This window comes from Numida meleagris, chromosome 4 (assembly GCF_002078875.1).
Source record: "Numida meleagris isolate 19003 breed g44 Domestic line chromosome 4, NumMel1.0, whole genome shotgun sequence".
NCBI lineage: Eukaryota > Metazoa > Chordata > Aves > Galliformes > Numididae > Numida > Numida meleagris.
The window spans coordinates 31,770,968-31,779,873 of NC_034412.1; the positions used below are offsets into that span (position 1 = coordinate 31,770,968).

At 35.1% G+C, this 8,906-nt stretch overlaps 1 long non-coding RNA gene across 10 annotated transcripts in view; it reads right to left on the minus strand.

Annotated features, from left to right (window-relative positions):
• LOC110398570 overlaps positions 232 to 8,906 on the minus strand; it is a 107,372-nt gene continuing 98,697 nt past the window's right edge. For 7 of the 10 annotated variants that reach the window (XR_002438475.1, XR_002438473.1, XR_002438474.1 and 4 more), the window contains 2 exons: positions 3,107 to 3,215; positions 232 to 2,352 (listed from right to left, as the gene is read on the minus strand). This is a non-coding gene — a long non-coding RNA (uncharacterized LOC110398570). The remainder of the gene's footprint in view (positions 2,353 to 3,106; positions 3,216 to 8,906) is intronic. The other 3 variants (XR_002438476.1, XR_002438472.1, XR_002438468.1) reach the window with 3 other exon arrangements.

Below are 8,906 nucleotides of genomic sequence, written 5' to 3' on the forward strand. Positions count from 1 at the left end.
TACAGATTTTCAGTATTCAAATTAACCTTTGACTTTTGAACGAGAATACTTATGTACAAAAATTGCAGCTTCTTTACTTATTGAGTAGGAGGAAATAGTAATTGAAAATTGTTAGAACAGACTGGATCTAATACACTTTTTTCCAGAATAGCAAAAGGAGTGAGAAAAAAAAAAAAAAAAAACAAAAAACCAACCCTACACCTCAAAGCAGAAATTCAGACACAAATGATCTTGGAAGAAAGTCAGTTTTATTTGTTTCTAAAGTAATTTTATCCTCTACTATTATTATAGTTAGTGTAGAATTACATTATATGTATTTTGCATATACTACACATAATACAACAAGGCTTAACGTAAAGTGTATTTATTAATGAGTCAATGAAGATGCTTAATTTAACACAGTTCGAAGGTACCCACTTAACTTGAAATTCATGTTGCAGTACTTCTATTCTGTGAGTCAGATAAATTCTGCTGCAGGGAGAGGTTAAGTAACCCCAGAACCACAAACACATTCTGCAGTGACGCTGCAGAACACTTAAATAGTTCTAGCCTGCTTATAAAAAATCCATTAAGGAATGACTTTTGCATCAAAATACAATATATGCACATTTACACAGACAAACATTGTAAAGCAATCAGACACTATTCAAAAAGGCTGGTAGATATATCCTGTTCTGTTAGTTCAATTGTCTATTTTCATTGTGTACTTTCCAAGTACAAAGAAAATAAATATCACAGGTCTGTATCTAGAAACTTTTTCAAATAAGAAAAGACAGTTCTAATCCATGATTTTCCAGCACAAATCAAGGAACAGGGTATAGATCAATGAATAAGAAGTCTCTAAATGGAGAGAAAAGTTTGGGTTAACATTCAGATTTCCAGCTATGATCAGACATAAAACTGATAGTAGCCTATCTGTCTTACAAGTCTGCTTTGCCCATCCTTGCGTCCAACTGACATACTTGATTTGTCAGTAGCTAAGTAACAGCTTGAAAGACATTCTTCTTTTCTTGTCAACATGAATCATTCTTGTAATATCTCCAAGATGAGATTATCAATGCATAAATACAATACATATGTCCATTTTTATTGTTTTCAGTAATATCAACATTCATTTAAGGTCTATGAGTAATCACACACATTTATCTACAAAATACTCTTCAGCAACCTTGTTTTCATTCTTTTCATTAGTGCTTTACCTAGTTTTTGCTATTTTTCATTTGTCTATAATATATGATTTATTCACTATTCATGACATAAAAACAAAATGGAGGAAACTCTCTTCTTATTTCTTTCTACATTCTCAGTCACTCTGTGCAGTTTTGACAACCATCTGCTGAGATTAGACTTCATTTCTTCCTCCTGTTCATCCCCATCACATTCAAATATTGACAGAAACAGTTTCTTCTGGGAAAATAAAAAGTTAATAGATAAGTAGAAGCTCTACTTGGTTTATCATCAAAGTTCTGGTGTATTCTTACAACCTGTGTTGTATTTACTTATCTGACCATTTGAAGCTGTGAAAAATTAAAAGGTAAAGCTCCAACCCAAACACTGAATTTCACAGTGGGATTCAGGCTATACCTAATATTCACAAATTAATGTAGAGCTTTTGCAAATAGCAAGTAGCTTACCAGACGAAAATCTCTAGGTGAAAAACATGGCATGGGAAGTCCAGGCTCTTCAGTAGTAATTAAAGGGATCAAGCGACAGCACTGCTCACACCCAGGTTTACACTAATGGGCAGGCAAGGCAGACAGGCCTCAAATAACTTCAGTATTTCTGAAACAAGGGTAGTAGGCAGATAGATAGACGAGTGACTTGTCCCGAGGGGACTTGTCTGGGGTTTAATGTCATGAAAGGACATGAAAACCATTTGACATGACATGAGAAATGAGCGCATAGGAGAGGTGATGGGAGATGTGGAGGGTGGTGGTTAAGGGGGGATACAGGGGACAAATTGTTGAACTTCCCTGTCATTCAGAGGGGAGCACTGCAGGAGTCAAGTTTTGCAAGGCCAACAGCGTTAAGATATCTGCATAATTGAAATCAAATCCTGCCAAGATTACCCAGGTAGCAGTTTCAGAAACGCTACCCCAGTGCGGGTATACATTTGTACATAGTCAAGCCCTGTCAGTGCCTGTTCTGGGCCAGGCAACAGCAGCACCAACCCACCTTCTCGCTTTGTCTCAGCATTCAGGGAAGAAAAACAGCGGAATAGACTTAGCTTTGTAAAGCATTCTCTTGTGCAATCAACTCAAAATTCTCAAGGAGCTGTTTTGTCTCTTTTTTGCTGTGTCCCTTAGGCAGCTGCATGCCTTGATCCAACTTCTGATGTTTTCATGATTTTGCCTGGAAAGATGTTCAACATTTTTGCAGTAGGTATATCAAATCTTATTTGATATTCTGCACTTAAGGATTCCAAATTATCCCACAGCTACAGTCCACCCAACAGAGCAACCCACGCTCTGTTGACTATTTTCTTTACCATGAGACCAGGTGCCTTTCCCAGTGGTGTGTTTCCAGGACATCATGTCATATTTGCCCATACATTCTTTGTCCTCAACCTTGTAATCTTACACTTGGCCTTTTTAAAACCTGAGCAATTTTTTTTTTCCCAAAAGAAGTGCCACAGAAACCAAATAAAACCAATCTATACAAATATATAAGAGCTACCTTCATAATTATTTACTGTTCAATCAGCTGTGGAGCATTTCTACATTTTCTTAGTAATAAGTCCATATATTTTCTTCCAGATTTTTGCTGATGTGTCTAATAGCACTAAAAGAGGGCAGCAAGGAATCCCATTAGAAACATCCACAGAGGACAATGATATAATATTATCTAATGTACTTTTTGCCACCTACTACTTAAGAAGTGTGACTGAGAACCTTAGTCTTTTAAGGTTGTTTCTATTAACCCTGTCTCTGACTTCTAAGAGGTGTTGAATTTAAGAGAAAATGCTCAGATATAAGAGTCTATTTAATAAGTAGAGTAATTATGATGGCTAATAGAAAACCTAAGAGATTTTGCAAATTGCTTTTATGCTTAAAGACTGAAGTTTATCAGAGAAACTCACTGGAAAAAAAAAGATTAAATTGATTACCTCAAATCAGATGGGGATGATGGTAACAAACTTAACTTGAATCATAGCTTCATACTGATTTCAGAAAGTCACAGACAGAATTAAATAAGCTTCTCTTGTAGTCTTGATCCTGAGAAAAGGAGTCAGAGAAATAAAAATGGTAACAAAAATGGTAACAAATTGGTTGTTGCTACTATATGAGATTTGATCAGAAAGCTCAATCAATTATCCATGTATTTCCTATATGTACTTTGTCCATCTTATTGAAGAAGGTACCACTAAACAATAAGCCTAAATAATGGAGATGGACAAATTTTTAATAGCTACTGAATGCTTCATTTTTACTGGACTTTCCACAGTAGAAGAATAGACAAATATGAGTCCTTTTTAATTGACTAGTTAAAATGTTACTTTCTGGATTTTTGTGTAGTGCTGTTTCATATTATTTTTAATTGGAATGTCAGTTACATCAAAAATCTTTCAGTAATGCTGCACTAATAAGTTTACAATATAAATAATGTTAAGGCCAAATATTGTTATCTGATCGCTTCCTCAAACAGCAATATGCATATTCTACTACTAGTCTAAGAAAAAGAACATTGGTATAGAGTTTAGAGAAAAAAAAAACCTTTCAAGTTTTCCCATGCAACATAAGTAATGTGTCTTCAGGTAAATATTTAATAATTCTTAAGGTCTCTTCTGAAGACTGATTCAATCTCTGAAATATCGGTGTTTAAGAGCACAGATAAAAGTATATAATAAAATGCTTAATCACTGCTTTGAGTGCAAACCTCAAGGCAATTTTTATAGTGGAAATGTTCTTGCCTTTCTGTTAAGTTTTCCCTCTTCTGAGCAGAAGAGGGTAGGGAGGAGGAATTATTATTACTGATTTAATTAAGCTACTAAGATTACTGGTCCAGTCCAATGGGAAATGACAACTTTGAGATTGCAAATTGGATGTAATCATCTCACCTCATTACTATTTTGTCATGAAAATAAATCAATTTTGTATATTTTCTATTTTCATTACCATATTTGTCAGAAGAGGGAACTATCAAAATTCTAATAATCCCTGATGTGCTTTGGTAATTATGGTACTGTGCTCATACTTTGACATTTTCAATCCTGCATATATGATTTGCTGGCCATTCCACTTCTCCTTGTCAGGTTCATAAAGGTTATAAACATGGAATCAGCTAGTTGATCTTCTGCAAAATGTAATTGCCCTATTTCATCCCTTTTCCAGTTTTCAACTATAGTTTGGAGGGGTGAACCGAACAGAAAATTAAGCTGAGTTGTACCAACATAAATGCACTTTGAGGTATCAGACTTTCTTCTTGTGCACTGAAGTGAGTTATATAATAAATGTGAAATACTATCTCTGGATATCAAGTTCACATTCAAAGCCAAAGATTAAGCTCTTTTTTTTTTTTCTGGAAGCAGACAGAATGAATGTGCTAATGAAATCTAACCACAATTATATGGGTTACAATCAAATATATTTTTGTGTTTACACATACTAATATTGTTTCAGTTGATTAGAGAGAACACCTAGGATTGCAAAATTCTAGCAAAAGCAAAACATAAAATCAGAGTCCAAAATGAAAAGTTATATGCTACTGTAACACTATGTTCCAATGTTCTCTCCCTGGGCAAAATAACAAAATAGTAAGAACATCAATTTTTTTAAAAAAAGCATCCCAAATGTCTCAGAGCATAAACCAAAGCAAAGAATTTCAGCAACTTAAGTACATTTGGAACAAACAACTTGTGCCCATGGTCAAGAGAACTCTACCTCCTTTAACCTTAGCTGGACATGCCTGTAGTGCTCTATTACTTACACAGCTGATATATCTGCTATGTTTCTTTTGGGTGATTGCAATTACACTGATTCAGACATTTTTACTTCTGTTTTCTATTTATATAATTCATAGGCAAATCTGAAAGCCAAAATGGCTTAAAGGCATCTGTGGTGCCTACAGTGTCTATATGACTGCCCCCCCTTCTTCCAAGGCTGTGGATTTAGGAGGAACATGAAGCTTATTCTGAAAACTGTCAACTGGCATCCAGTCACGTTTCTATACCAGCTGAAAGCCTTGGTTCAAGTTTTCAAAGCAGTTAAGGGATCAAGCTCCAGCTACATCAGAGAATGCATTTTGATCTATAAATCACAGAAACAGTGATATTTTTCAGGGAACACTGAAAGTGAAGATCACAAAAGCCAGAACAAAGCATGCAAGAGACAGGGAGAATGCATTTTCTTTCTAAAGAGAGACAGCTCTGAAGGAATCTTCTGTCTTTCAGGGGAGCAGGTCTGATTGCCTTTCAGAAGTATCATATGGCCCCAATTTAAGTGATGATGTATTTTTGATCTCTAGCTCAATAATCCTTCCAGAAGACCTCACCAACTGCACTCAAGCTACAAATGAAAAACCCCAGTCCTAGTAAAGTTTTGGCCTCAGAAAGGCAAAGACATCAAAGGCTTCATAAATTCTATGAGTTATTATAATGTTATGGAGGTACATGGAGCCAGGTGCTCCTGGCTACCACTGTCTTCTTGATTAACACCAATGAGCAACATTTGTTTCCTGGAACTTTAGAACAAAATGGGTAGTCTTTCAGATCAGAAATGAGAAGATACTAGGTAAAAATAATTCTCTTAGATGGAAGGTTTGGGCAATATTCATTAACTGCAGGAAGACTCAGACAACCAGATGCTATTTGCAAAAACTACTTGGCACTTAAACTAAAGTATTGCTACAGAATTTGAGATTCTGCAAGCAATGTTCATAAGTGTTCCATAAGAATTTGCCTAAGAATTAGCGCAGATTCTTACCATCGCACTGGTTTCATTAGTTTAATCCACATAAAGGCATTACTCTTTGCAGTTTCTCAATGATATTCATATACTCTTGCTTTCTGTTTAAGGATTAAATCCCTCCCATACCAAATCCTGCCCACACCCCAAAATTAATGTAGATGCTCATTAGTCTAGAACTTTCCAACACATATTCTCTAATTATAAAATCTACAGCTTTGAGTAAATGCCTATAATGAAAGAGCAAATTATGGTGGAGAAAGTAAGGGCTATACGAACAGTATTAGATAAAATGGATGTTTTAGTGGCTGCAAGTAATCATGTTCAATTTCTATGGAAAGGGCTCCAAGTAGCCAGAAAATCTGATAATAGAAAGAAAAAAATATGTCAAATTATTTTTAGTAGATATATTAATCATTTAGAGATTTTAAATCAAATTTTAAAAGTCTCTAGAGAAAAAAAAATAGTTTCACTGAAATTTAAAGCAATATTGCCAGTGACCTTAATAAAGTCAGTGGGTGTCTAACATGATTCTGCTGTGTTGGGCTTATTATTTTGTCTAGACAAAAGGCAAGATCTTATCTGTAAGTCACATAGCAGTTTTGTATCTGTTAGGGAACAACAGTACTAAGTAAAAATATTACAGCTAGATTGCAGCAAAGATTTGGTTTCTTCTGAGGGCACATGAACTATGCAAGAAAGATATGCATCTATCACCTTGTAGAAGAGGTTTCCTGTGACTTCATTAATAGAAATAATTCTCTTAAGTAATGCTTTAGTTAGTTCTAACAAACACCTACATTTTATTTTATGCAACTGGGAAATTCAGAATTTGTAGGATGGATTGTGCTGCTTTCTGTAAGCATTCTAAACAATCAGAAATTCACTAGTAACTTCCTTTTTCTCTAGGGCCTAAAAGCTCTGAGGCAGGTACTAAATGCTCCCATTTTTAGGCGTTCAAAATTTAGTCACAATGTGTTCCACATTTACTAATTCACTTAAAGTTTGACAGTCACTGGAAAGCAGATGTTAGGGCTTCCTTGTAATGTAAACATCAGTGTTAGCTATGAATAAGTAGAGCTATAATAATAATAACAGTAATACCAAATGATCATGAAGGAATGAATAATAATAATTTTTAAAAAAACCAAACCTTCAAAGAACTTAGGAAAAATTAACCTGCTTGACATAACATATTTTTACACAGGTGATCTGAATGCTAATTCTTTCTAGGAGATCTGAGGAAGCCTCAGGCTATATTTCCAGACGGTATATTCCAAAAGAAAAATAGCAGTTACATAAATATATGTAGATTATTAGTGGTTGCCAAATACATGCATTTGATATTTTTATGATCCAACTGTTCTCCATTTAGCCAGCAGACAGTGATATTTTTGTTCTGCAGAGAAAACCATAACAGACCAAATAAAATGCTTTATACAGTAAAGCTGTTCTGCCCTTAAGGTACAGAGATTTTCCATATTGTTTTCATTTGAAAGTTTATTCGGATTATGAACCGCCTGCTGACACTGATACTTCTGCTCTCCCTCTCCCTTTCCAAGTCTTAAATCAAATAGTTGGGTCAGCACTTGTACTTTTACTTTGATTACGTGAAGTCTCTGTGGAAAGGTACAGTGCAGTCTAAAACATTTCTATTTTATGGTCTGCTCTGAGCTTACATATTTGAATGCTTAATTTACAGACGTGCTCAGGGAAGTGTTGATGCAAAGAAACCAGCTATTCATACATAACCCAGATCAAAGTGGTACTTCTCTGAAACATGTATCCTATAGTGCCAGCTAAATAATTATAAAAAATCATCCCCCAAACATCTGTAAGTAATTTAAATGAAAATTTAAAAGTCGTGGCTGACTTCTTCATTGCTTAGCCTTTATGCATCTTCTGCAGTTTGATTTTTGTGATCAAATGACTCCACGCCCTACCAAGAGTACCTGAACAACAGCACTCATGCACTCAGAGCCCTGCAAGAGGGCTGCACAGACTGAGATTTAGGCAACGTGGCGAGCAGTCTTGGCTGCACTTTTAGCTGACCAGAAGCTACATACAGCATCAAATTGAAGCCTGCGTGCCTTGCCTCTTAGCTGCTTTACTGGATTGCTTTGAGCAAGAACAAACAGTGGGGATGAAATATTTTAAGCTAATATTGCTGCCAAACGCTTTTTAATGCTGAAAGATGGTCTGAGTTATGATTTTGATTAAGTTAATATTCATATAGTGTTAATAGATGTGCTCAGCACTTTAGGACTGCTCAGCATGCCAGATTAAGAAATTACCAGCAAAAATGTAGATTTTAGTGAGACTGCTGTTAATCAAGCCAACAGCAATCCCAGTAATGACTAGGGGAGTGAAAGACTTATTCTCTAGGAGTCAGGACTGTAAGTTATTGCAGGACAGAGTACAGTCCACCAAGCACAAACAAGGGCAAGGTAGGAAATCACAGCAAATTCTGTAGAATTTATGAACAAATTTTGAAATGTCAAGATGTTTTTCAACAAGCTCTTTGATGGACAGATAAAATAGTTGAAATTTGCTGTGGTTTTAAATGTTCTAATAACTGCAATATGTCAGGTGGATTCTCACATTCACCGTGAAGCAGACTTCAGTTACATGGCTTTTCTCAAAATGAGGAAGAGGAAAATAAAAGCAAAGAATTAGAGCTGACATATCAGTTATGGACCAGAGTATACCTTAAGCTAATATTGATTGAAATACTTCATTTTCTAGATACTCTATTTCACTGTCCTTTTACAAACAGAAGAACTCCAAATTATGTTGGATATATGTCTTTAACCCATACTTCTTTTAACTCTACATGTTTCAATTTTTGATTGAAGCTGAAAAGTAGAAATGCAAGATACTACTACTACTACTACTACTACTACTACAAAGAAAGAAAGAAAGAAAGAAAGAAAGAAAGAAAGAAAGAAAGAAAGAAAGAAAGAAAGAAAGAAAGAAAGAAAGAAAGAAAGAAAGAAAGAAAGA